The 12,141-nt window shown below is 49.2% G+C and overlaps 1 protein-coding gene across 6 annotated transcripts in view; it reads right to left on the bottom strand.

The window, feature by feature from the left end:
* Positions 1 to 12,141, bottom strand: part of SPATA13 (spermatogenesis associated 13) — a 343,789-nt gene that overhangs the window by 143,550 nt on the left and 188,098 nt on the right. Inside the window, exon 1 of one of the 6 annotated variants that reach the window (XM_046664704.1) lies at positions 6,637 to 6,841. The exons of the other annotated variants lie outside the window; for them this stretch is intronic. The gene's annotated coding sequence lies outside the window, so the exon portion shown is untranslated. Of the gene's footprint in view, positions 1 to 6,636; positions 6,842 to 12,141 lie in introns of those variants that run through there. 6 annotated transcript variants of the gene reach the window in all.

Genomic DNA, 12,141 nt, shown 5'->3' with positions numbered 1-12,141 from the left:
ACCAGCACACAAGCCCTCACCAGCAGGAGCCCCCACCAGCAGAGGAGCCCCTACCAGCACAGGAGCCCCCACCAGGACAGGAGCCCCCACCAGCACACGTGCCCCACAACACACAAGCCCCACCATCAGCATACAAGCCTCCACCAGCACACGAGCCCCCACCAGCAGCACACGAGCCTCCACCAGCAGACAAACCCCCAGCAGCACACGAGCTCCCAGCAGCAGACGTATAGTAAGCACTTACTGTGTGCCTGGCACTCTTAGTACTTCACAGGATCAACTACCTTCATCCTCACAACAGCCTATGACAGTGGTTCCCAAACGTTACTGCATATGGGAAGATTCTAAAAATTCCAAGTTAGGTTACACCCAAAACCAATCATGATATTTGAGGGTAGGAGTAGGCATCAAATTTTTTAAAGATTCCCCAGGTAATTCCAATGTGCAGCAAAGTTTGAAACTTACCTAAGAGATGGGTACCGTTCTATCTATATTTTTCAGAAAAGGCAACTGAGGCAGGGAGACGTTAACGTCTTGCCAAGATCACACTGCTGGCAAACAGCAGAGTTGGGATCTGAACCCAGGTTATTTGACTACTGTCAAATACAAAGAAATCACGTCAGGTAAAGGTGTTATAGAAATAATAGAAAAGCTGGTATGCAATGAAATGAAGTGGGGTGGGAAGAGAAATTGTGAGGATGTACGCTGGGCAAAGAAGTACAAGAAATGCAGACGGCTGTCGACTTGAGGTGAATCTCACACAGTGCAACCTGGTAGGAACATAGTTCCAACTATAGTGTGGCCATGAAGAGCAGCTGTCCAGGAACTCTGGAACACACATGTTCTAGAACAGCGGCTCTCAAGCTCTAGTGTACATGAAAACCACCTGGAAGCCTTGTTAAAATGCTGGGCCCCGGGCCGGCCCAGTGGCACAGTGGTTAAGTTCGCACGTTCCTCTTCGGCGGCCCGGGGTTCACCGGTTCGGATCCCGGGTGTGGACATGGCACCATTTGGCAAGCCATGCTGTGGTAGGCGTCCCACGTATAAGTAGAGGAAGATGGGCACGGATGTTAGCTCAGGGCCAGTCTTCCTCAGCAAAAAGAGGAGGATTGGCAGCAGATGTTAGCTCAGGGCTAATCTTCCTCAAAAAATAAATAAATAAATAAAAAATAAATGCTGGGCCCCACCCCAGAATTTCTCCTTCAGTAGGTCTGGGAGAGAACAGTAGAGTTGCTTTTCTAACAAAGCCCCAAGTGACACAGACACAGCCACTGCTCTAGGCACACCAAAACAGTCATGAATGATGAGCTGGGGGCTGCAGGTGAACTGTTTGAGGGTCCCTAGAGTCGACAAGCTGAAGTCTTGACCTCTGCTTGCTCTGTCCCGAGGGGCTGGAATGTGTCCCTCTGTCAGCTCCCTCCCCAGTCTGCTCACTCCTGTTACCATTTAGCCCAGGCTGTAGTTAGCTCCTCCTCCAGGAAGCCTTCCTGGATCCTCAGCCTCTCATGTGCTCTCTCCTAACACCCTCCCCATAAACTGATTGCTACACCTGCTGTGTGTTTCAAGACTTTGCTTTCACACGTCTACCTCTCCACTGGACAAGAATAGTGAGCCTCCTCTTGAGGAAAGGGGCTTTTCCTGAGTCTCTTTCCATCTTCAGTATCTAGCACAAGGCCTGGCACAGAAAAGGTGCACAGTAAGTGTGCACATATGAACACCCCATCCCACGAGGAAGAGCAGAAATGGGCAAACTTCTGCAGCAGCCATAGAGACAGTCCCAATACACAAATGGGACGTGTTTCGTTTATCTCTGTCTCTCCACGTCATACGTCGTGGCTACGTACTAGGGCCTGACCTCAGAAACTTGTCTAATGTGAGTGAATCGTAACTTTAACACTCAAGTACCAGACTGCTCGCTGTTCCTCTTAATACACAACAACAATCTCTGTGCGAGACTGTGATCGAAGTCCAGTAGCAGACACACGTCTCCCTCCCCGCCCCCTGCCCGCTGCGTAACAGTCAACTCTCGCACTGGCCCTCCTCTGCGCCTGTCCTAGGCGGTAAGCAAAGATCCCAATTTCCCAGTTTCTTACGGGCTGCCTCCCTCCACTGACACTTTCCAGTCTGGTCCCTTCAGCCCTGTGTTCTACTTTTCTCCAAGGACAGCTTGCCAATCCTAGGAAACAAACTGTCTCAGTGTTACGGGGTGAGGGAAAGGCTGGCCCCTCCCTCCCTCTCCACCTCCGCGTGCAGAGCCCTCTTAGAGCTCCCGAATCTGGCTGAATCCAGAGTGAGGACGACGGGGGTGTTTCCAGTCCAGATGTGGCAGGCTAGAGAGGAAGATATTTCGAGTCAGGCACATGGTCCCTGAAATTACAATGTTGAGCTCTCATTTCTTCCACAATGACACAGACTGGTCCTGTTGCAGGGAAATGGGCGGAGATCATTTCTGACCAAGAAATCAGGTCCTTTAAGGTCCCAGTTAGATGAGGTAACAGTCCTATGTCCCAGAAATCTGAACACTATGACCACAGGATGGGTCATTACCTGTGTCCACAAATGCTGACATCCAGACCACAGCAAATTGCCACAAGCATGCATTAGAAATGCAGACCATTCTCTTTCCATTCCTGGCACTGCCACAGCCCCAGTGTTGTCTTAGGCACCATCAGAAAGCCCAATCTGCACGTGAAGTGAGCCGGCACAAGGACCGGCCTGGGAACTCCTGGGAGCCCTCATGGTCACCTTGCCCCTGCCCTTCCTCTCAGGTTCCAACTTCGGTCAGCAAGCAGGAATCATCTAGTTTGTAAAAGGCACGTGGGAACAGTGCTGCCTGAGGGAGTTACAAGCCACAGAGGACACAGACACAGGGCAGCACGCACACAGCCTCCTGAGCCAGGCAGCCTGTGTTCAAATCTCAGTCTTGTCATTTACTGTGGGGCTCTGACCACAACACCAACCTGAGCCTCCACTTCTACAACTGTGAAAGGGGAGCAGTAAAACTGAACTTCCTCTTCAGTTGCAACGATCCTCATCTGAACCACAGAAGAGACAACGACTTGAGCGAATGTTTCCTCAGTTCTCCCAGGGATGGCACACAACCACCCATCTCTTTTTAGAAGCTAAGAGAGAAGTTAATTATGTGAACACATGCCTTGGGGCATTAGGTTTAACTCTGTCAATTGAGCATCATGGGTAAACAACACCCTCCAATTCCCTGAGGGTTCCTGGAGAAAGGCATTCAACAGACAGGAAGGAGCAGAGCTGGGAATCAGGAGGGCAGAGTGGAGTCCAAGAGGAGAGGAGGGCACGGCAGAGCCAACAAAGAAACAACCAACTTGACAGGTTCTCCTCGCCCCACTGCTGCTTTATCTGAGATGCAGAGGTAAAGGAAATCATGTGAGCACTTTTGTACTAATGCCTTTCTCTCCACAAATGAAAAATACAATCAAATATTCCAGTTACTGATTTTCACATTGTCATATATTACATGATTTTCCTCTAGAAAGCAATGTACATTTCGTGTTCTTTCCTGGTGTTTTGGAAATAACAAAAATCTTTCTTTCTAACATATCTGAATTTATACTTGCGTGATTTTATGATCCCATTTATGCCATTATATATCTCAAAGCAAACATTTTTTAAATGTTTAGCTTTCAGACAAAAAAAAAAGAAAAAGAAAACCACTGACCATTTCCATCCTAAATGAATTCTTCCAACGCCTCTTAGCTCAGGAAGGGATGGGGAAAGAAGGTTGACTGGCTTTCAGCAGCAGGCAGAGGTCAACCCACCACGCTGTAGGGCCAGGCCTCGAGAGCTAGGGACTAGAGCCAGCAGATCCAGGATCTCAGGCCAGCTCTACTGTGCCACTGCTGTCCCTTGGACACATCATTTTATTTCTCTAGCCCATAGTTTCCTCATCTGTGGAATGTCAGGTCCCTTCCAGCTATTAAATTATAGAACCTTACCAACACTCTGCTTCAGTATCTGCAAAAGTAGAAATACGTGCCTCCAACTTTCAGGAAGGCGAAGACTAACAAAAACATATTTGAACAAGGCTTTAAAATTACATAATGAGGGGCCGGCCCTGTGGCCGAGTGGTTAAGTTCACGTGCTCTGCTTCGGCGGCTCAGGGTTTCATTGGTTCGGATCCTGGGCACGGACATGGCACTGCTCATCAGGCCATGCTGAGGCAGCGTCCCACACAGCACAGCCAGAAGGACCTACAACTAGAATATACAGCTATGTACTGGGGGGCTTTGGGAAGAAGAAGAAAAAAAAAGACTGGCAACAGATGTGAGCTCAGGGCCAATCTTTAAAAAAGAAAATTACATAATGAAATAGAAATAAACAAGACTCATAAAATCACAGGGCTATCAGGGACCCTAAAGGTCTGGCTAGCTAAAGTGAAACTGAACTCTCAACACATGGAGGGAGACGGCTGGCAATGGTGTTTTTTATGAAGCTTTCTTCTGCGCTTCCTGCAGCTAGGAGGGCCGGTGCCTTCTCTTCAGGAAAGCAGGCTGGAAATGAGCACGAATTCAGTCAGCGCGGGCAGTGTCCCAGGCTTTCTGAGGGATATCAGGCATTAGGTTTTCCCCATACACTGTCCTACAGGTATAGATATTATGTCTCCCACTGGTATAAACTGCAGTATACATAAAATGTGCAAATAATGACCTCACTTCCAAAGCTGAAACCCAGCCCACCTCTGAGTTCAAAAGGTCCTGTTGCATGGAAGCTCGGCTGCCCAGTGAGAAGGGCTCCCCCACTACACAGCCACCAGAAACTGGTCCTGCTACTTAACTCCTCTGAGCCTCCTTTTTCTCATTGGTAATATGGGGCCAGTAAGAGTATCTACGTTCCAGGGGTGTGAGGAGGATTAATGAGTTATCACTGCCTGTAAGGCCCTCAGAAGAGTGCTGGCCCACACTCAGTGTTCAAGAAATGCTACCTAATATTCACAGGCCTACCAATGCTGACACGATTCAAGAACGACGTGTACAACACCACTTCAGTAAGAAAACAAACAGAAACAGGAGCAGAAGGGAGGTCCTGAAATCCAGAGCTCTCCCAGGGAAACGCAGCTGCTCGCTGCCTCCTCCTCCTGACACTTTCAGACCTTCTGAAATAAAGATGTCTGCAAGGTAATGGAGGACTGTCTGGAAGAAGGAAAAGGAACTCAGGGATGGGATGGCGATGGAGTAGGAATAATCACAACCTAAGGAACTGAAACAAGGTGTGCCGTGGAGGCCGTGGCAGGCTGCGGCTGGGAAAGCACTTGTCAGGGAGAAGTAGGTGAAAGGCAAGGAAGGCCGAGGGGGAGAAACTGGGGAGAGAATGAAGACTACACATGCACAGGAGCACAAATCAAAAAGGAGATCAGCAAGCTGGGTGGCAGGCAGATGGCAAATTTGAGGGCCAAAGGGGGTAGATGAAAATGAAAATATTGGATAATAAGAAATAGCCACATAAAACTCTAAAGGATGGGGGGAGGGGTTAGAGGCAAGGTCCAGCCGCCCTTGGAGGGGTGCATAATTAACAGGCACCCGGAGAACAATGCAGAGAGGAAGTCTGGAAGATGGGGGAGGGGGACATAAAGAGAAAAGAAGCATTTGCTAGGAAAAGGGGAAAAATAAAACTGAGTGAAATATCCGTTCCTGTCAGCAAAGGAGAGCAAAGAACTGGGAGACCAGGAGGGGGTAACAGGGAAGAAAACACCAGGCACCGTAGAAAACGAGGAGGGGGTGGAGGATAGACGAATATGGAGAGCCTTGGGAACAAGTGCTAAATAAATTCAAATTATCATACCGTTTATCAATATTATTATACAACGCTGGGAAGCAACTAACCGAGAGAGTTTTGTTGGTTTGGTCTGGTTTGTTTTTTCGCACTTGGAGGGAGGGGAAATTTACTTAGGCTCTGTAACTTTGCACAGTCAGCCGGTGGCCCGCCAGCACAGGTCACCTGAGTTGCCCAGACGTGGGCAGCAGCCTGGCCTCTATCCTCCTGGGGCTGGTGTGTCAATTCCCCCACCTCGTCAACAGAAATGGAACCAAAGCAACTCACGCCCTCCAACCAAGAAACGACAGACACCGGGTCCCACTGTCTTTCTGGTGAAGACTCAGTTGGGCCCGGGAAGGAAACTTGTTTTCGGAGCTAAGCTCTCCAGCCGCATCCCTCTCGGTCCCCCGGACGCAGCAGACCTGGGCGGGCGCTGGCCGCCGGAGGGAGCTGAGCGTTAAAGGGGCTCCGGGCCGCACCGGGCTCCCCGAACCTCTGTCCGCCCTCCTGGCGCAATCTCGCAGGCCCGGCCGGCGAGCCGGAGCGCGGGTAAAGTTTCAGGGCAACCCCTGGAAGGGTGGTGCTGGAGACGGCCTTTTCCAAGAACGCCGCCTGCACGCCCTCCCCGGGGCAGCGCCGCCGGGCGGGGGCAAGGGCGCCGAGCAGCCAGCGCAGGGCGCCAACAGGTGGGCAGCCCGGCGGCCCCGAGAATCGGAGAGGAGAGAGCAGGCGTCCTCAGGCTACGAAACCCATCGTCTGGGGCTAATTCCTCTCCCGGGGTTCCCAGCTAACAGCCCCCGACGCCCGCCCCGCGCCAGCCCGCAGAGCCGCGCGCCCCCGGCGCAGCCTCACCTCACGCGGCCCCCACTCGGCAGAGCTTCCAGAGTCGGCGGATCCAAGACGTCCCTGCGACCCAGGGGTGGTCCCAGTCCCGCGGAGCTCCGAGCACGCCGGGCTGCCGGAGGAGGCTCCGCTCCCGCGCGCGGTCTCGGGGCTGGCGGCGGGCGGAGCGGCCACCGGAGAAAGCACGGCGCCGAATCCCCGCCCGCGCCTCAGCCGCCGGCTCCCCAGGCCACGCCCCCGGCCCGGCCCCCAGACCACGCCCCAACCGGGTTCTCCCGGCCCCAGACCACGCCCCAGCCCGGTTCTCCCGACCCGGCCACGCCCCCGACCCGGCCCCAGACCACGCCCCAAAAGGGTTCTCCCGACCCGGCCCCAGACTACGACCCTAGGACGGTTCTCGTCCCCGGCCGGGCGATGCCCCCCACTCCTAGACTAAGCCCGGCTCCCTCGTAGGCCACCACGCCGCCAGCCCGGCTACCTCCACCATCCTCCCATCCAATTCCCAATCTCCCCTCCCCCCCCCCCCCGGCACACCCCCCCCCCCCCCCCCCCCGCCCTCCCCCCCCCGCCACGCCCCCTGCCCTGCAACACTCCCCCCCACCATAGCTCCTATTCTCCTCAGCTACACGCCCCCTAGTCCGGCTCCCTTCTGTCCACCCCAGCGCCTCCCCCCTACCACCCCCCACAAGTCCGGCCCGGTAAACTAGGCTTTCCCTCCCACCCCCATCAACCTCCCAGCCTAGTCCAGGGCCGGAGGAGCCATCGCGTCGCCCGGGCAACCGCCCCCCACTGCCCGCTCGATCCCCTGGGTCTGGACCGGGAGTTCACTCTAGGTAAGGCGCCATGGCTGTGCTTTTTTGAGCAAAGGAAACACTAGGTGAGGATTTTTTTAAGCTACGCGTCTCCCCAGGGCAAGTCTTACGTGGACTGTTTCGGTGAATGCATTCAAAGAACTATCACCTTTCCTATGTGGCTCAAGGCCTAGTCATTAATTTACGTGAAAACCACCGAGCAAAGCGAACCCTTCTGCGTTGGGATCTGGGCCCCAAATATTCCATGATTATTTCCTGATATGCAGCTAATGGAATTCATAAAATAAATTCTTTTAAAAACGATCGTTTTTTAGATAATTCATTTGATGGGTTATGATGGACCAGCCCTATTGTTATAAACATGTATTGCTTTTATAATCAAAGAACAGTAACCACTATTTTAAAACTAAAAAACATATAAAATTATTAAATTACCCATTGAAAAGTCAAAATTAATTTCATATATGCTGTTTTAAATGGTGAAAAAATTATTCTGTATGATACTAAAATGGTGGATATGTCATTGTGCATTTGTCAAAACCCACAGAATGTACACCAACAAGAGTGAGCCCTCAGGTAAACTGGACTTTAGTTAATAATAATTATCAATATTAGCTCATCACTTGTAACAGATGTAGCACACTGATGTAAGATAATAGGAGAAATTGGGGGCGGGGCCAGAGTTGAAGAAGAAGGAACTCTCCTTTCCATTCAGTTTTTCTGTAAACCTGAAATTGCTCTAAAAAATAGTCTATTAATTAAAGCACATACACCAAAGTATTAATGGTAATTATCTCTGGGTAGTGGAAATATGGGCAAATTTTTACGTTATTGTTTGAATCTTTATTGAAATTCCCGAAATTTTAGACCAGCATCTATTTTTAAAGCAGAAAAAAGTATGATAAAAATAAACTATCAAAATTTTAGAGACATAGCATGAGAGGCTAATATCAAATATTCCATTTTATTTCTACATTATATAACTTAAAATCTTCATAAAGCTTTCATAAACGTTAAAAATGAAATCTATTTTAGTATTGTTAGAAAAAGAATATCAAGAGCTAAAATGAGAGTTTTTTAAATTATCTCTTTAGAATTAGCATAAATCTGAGGAAAAAATTTTGATTTTTGTTTTTGAAAAATCTGTGTCTAAAAAAGGATCATTTCTGCCTGCTTGGAAACCAGTATTAATATTTACATGCAACACTTTTTCTAGTGAAGAATGCCAAGAATACTATGCCATGTTCTTGGGTAAAATAGGCCTGGCCCTCAGATAAATGGATTTCTGTAGCCCCTAGACGTGTCTGCTTCCCTGACACCAGCGGCCCTGGGCAAGCTCTGTTCCTTTCTGAGTTTCAGCTTCGTCCTCAGTGAAAAGAGAAACCTCCCTCTCTGGACTGTTCGGAAAATAGCAAACTTCAATACTAAGACTTCTGGTACCGTAGCACGTAGAGGTGCTCAATCATTATTAGTTCCTCCTTTAAAAAATGCATTTTTCAGAGTTTTAGTGGGACTCGAGCTCGTGGGATAAAAGATATTTCTGGTTTTAGATTACTAACTCATTGGAGCAAGGCAGCACGGTTCCAGGGAAAACTCATCGATCTGACATGGAGAGACCGGGCGCTGCAAACCCAGCACCATCACCAGCCATACGCATCAAGTGCATAAATCACCAGACTTCTCTGGATCTCACTTTTCTGATCTGTTAAATGAGAGATTCGGACCAGCGATCCCTCTCTAGGTTTCCTTCTGCTTCCATCATTTCATGGGGAATCTGGGTGTGGCTTCTGAGAGAAAAGGCCTAAATCTCCTATGGTGACCTCCCTCTCTGCCCACAGGACTAGCCATCACTCACCAACATGCTAACAAAGCTGACATCAGCATTCTGCCTTTGCTGCAAATGGGAACCTCCAGAGGTTTCTTTGAACTTTTTTCCTCTCAGTGATCTACTGGTACCCAACTCTGACTAACAGCCTAAACTGTACCAGTGGCCAATCCAAAGATTTCAGCAAAGCTTCATCATAATACCACTGCGCTTTCTGCAGGATGATGTCCAGGCATGGAAATGACCGTCTCTTACCAAGGTGCACTTTTTTTTCACATAATAACATCTCTGAAATTATAATGTGTCTTTCCGTTAATATTTATTGAGCACTTAATATGCTGTGTCCTTTACATTCATTATCCCTTAAAGCCTCAAAGCAGCCCTTGAGGTACTATTATCATTCTTGTATTGTAGATGGGGAAAACAAAGTTCAGAGAAGTTGCATGAATTGCCTAAGAGCACATGGCTAGTAAATGCTGGAGCCAGGATTTCATTTCACCCTCCCGCTTTTAAACACTACGAAGAAAGCAGGACTGTGAGTTCCTCCAAGGTTCTGAAGAAGCATTGTTGTATCAGTCTGCTCAAAGTCCCCACTCCTCCTGGGTTCTCTGGAGAAGCAGCAAGGGAGGAAAGTGTTATGGACTGAATGTTTGTGTCCCCACAAGACTCATATGTGGAAGTCCCAACCCCTAATGAGATGGTTTTAGGATGGGACTTTTGAAAGGTAAGTAGGTTTAGATGAAGTCTTGAGGGTAGGGCCCCATGATAGGATTGTAACCATGAGACCAGTTTAAACAGACCCCATCTTATCAACAGAAACTGCAGGTCATGGAGCCAGAGCATGTACAGAGGAGAAAATCTAGACCTGAAATAACACCCGGAACCAAAGATTCTTTCCCCCCTGAACCAAAGGACCTGGACAAGATTGGAACTTGAAAGCCGGGCTCTCATCAGAAGCAAGCAGTCCATCGTGTAGGAAGATCCAGTGTTCAAGCCCCTTCCACACCATAAATATTTAAAGCCCTCCAATCGAAACCCGCCCCACCAGGGCTTCTGCGTCCCAGCCTATTCCCCTCACTTCCTAGATTTCCCCCCAAACTCTGGATCAGGGAGACAGAATTGAGAGCCTTGCGGTCTGTCTCCTTGCTGGTCAACCTCGCAACAAAGCCTTTTCTTTTCTCAAAAGCCAGTAAGTATTGGCTTTTATGCACAGCAGGCAGCAGACTCCCTTTTTGTTGGGTAACAGGGTTAGTCCCTTATAAGAAAAGGAAGATGGACCACAGTGCTGGTCACTCGCGCTCTCCCGTGACAGGATACAGGAAGAAGGGGCCATCTGCAAGCCAGGAAGGGGGCTCTCACCAAACGTTGTGTTAGCGCCTTCATCTGGGACTTCTCAGCCTCTAGAATCCGAGGGAAATAAATTCCTGTTGTTTAAGCCACCCACTCTGTGGTATTTTGTCATGACAGCCCAAGCTGACTAATACAGAAAGGAAACTCCTTTCTACTCATTTTAGATTTTGTCTTTGAGGAGCTGCCACAAAGTAACGTTCTGGTCTCAGGCCTTACCCTCTACAGCCATAGGAGTTACCTGACTGCTGGGAGAAATCCACTGGTCCACCCACCTTGATAGAACGGACCTAATTCGTTACTCATTTAGTAGTAATTTACTAAAGCACAGAGGAGTCACTCTTTTCTAACCTCTCCACCCAGACTACTTCAGGGAGCGATCTGGGGTCAGTGTCTCTGCCTCAGAGACACTGTCACCTGCATGGGGTGACTGAAGGTCCACACCTGGCTAAGGGAGCAGAATATTAGCAAGAACTTTTCCCATAAACCTGAAGTCACATTCTCCAATTGACTTTATGGGCAATGTCACTGACATTTTTATCTTCATCTGTCACTCTCCAGCGTCTTGTTTTTTAATTGGTTGTGAAGGTGGGATGGGGAGAAAACGGAGATTGACTGGCCCACAACTGCCCCTGCAGCGGAAGGTAAGACCTGAGAAGCCGGAGCGTCTTCCACGCCAGCCCTGTGGCTTCGGGAACATTCCTTAACCTCACTGTGACTCTCTCTTTATCTATGACACATCGTGGTGCAGATTAAGTGTGATGATGGATGTAAGGTCACTCAGGCCTGGCACATGGTAAAATGCTTAGTAAATAGCGGCTGTCATTATTGATTAGAACAGAAAAGAAGGATTTGCTGTCTTTTATTCTACAGTTTATTAGAGCAGACATCTCTCTAAGCTTTCTAGGATGAAAGAATGATGTTTGGTCTTTGTTGAATTATTTTAACACATGCATGTCTATTTGGGGGAGAGTAGAGAGAGTCCAACTAATTTGGGGAGAGAGAGAAAAGCATTTTCCTTGCTCTTTGCCCAGGCATGGGGCATCGAGGCCAATGGGACTAGAGAGCACGGAGGAGATGGGCCAGAAGCCAGCTCCAGCATCCATCTGCAGTGCCCTCCCTGTGTGCTCAGCGAAAGGGAGGCTTTCACGCCTGGATCTGGAGGGAATGTGATGGCAAGGCAGCCATAAGAAAGAGAGGAGAATGAGCAGTAAAACAGAGGCTCCAGCTTTCTAACCTGCCCACAGAAGTTGTTCATAGCCACTGGGATGAGGAGGGAAGCAGCCACGTCTGCAACTGCCTGATTCCAAAGTGGTTGTAAAAGCTCGTTAAGACCCCTTTCCGGTCTTTGAACTGTGCATCTAGGATTCGAGAGTATACGTTGACTACACGGAAGAGACTTTTCCAGAGCAGTTCTCCATAAGCAAAGTCTTTCTCTTTGCCTTAATCAGGCCACTCCTGAAATCCTTTCTTCTTTATTAAATTGCCATGATTGATACCCTCATCTACCAGTTTTTGTTTTCACTCTGA

The sequence above is a fragment of the Equus quagga genome, chromosome 6, assembly GCF_021613505.1.
Source record: "Equus quagga isolate Etosha38 chromosome 6, UCLA_HA_Equagga_1.0, whole genome shotgun sequence".
In the NCBI taxonomy this organism is placed as follows: Eukaryota; Metazoa; Chordata; class Mammalia; order Perissodactyla; family Equidae; genus Equus; species Equus quagga.
The sequence above is the reverse complement of the archived record's forward strand: the minus strand, read 5'-3'. Positions and strand labels throughout refer to the sequence as shown.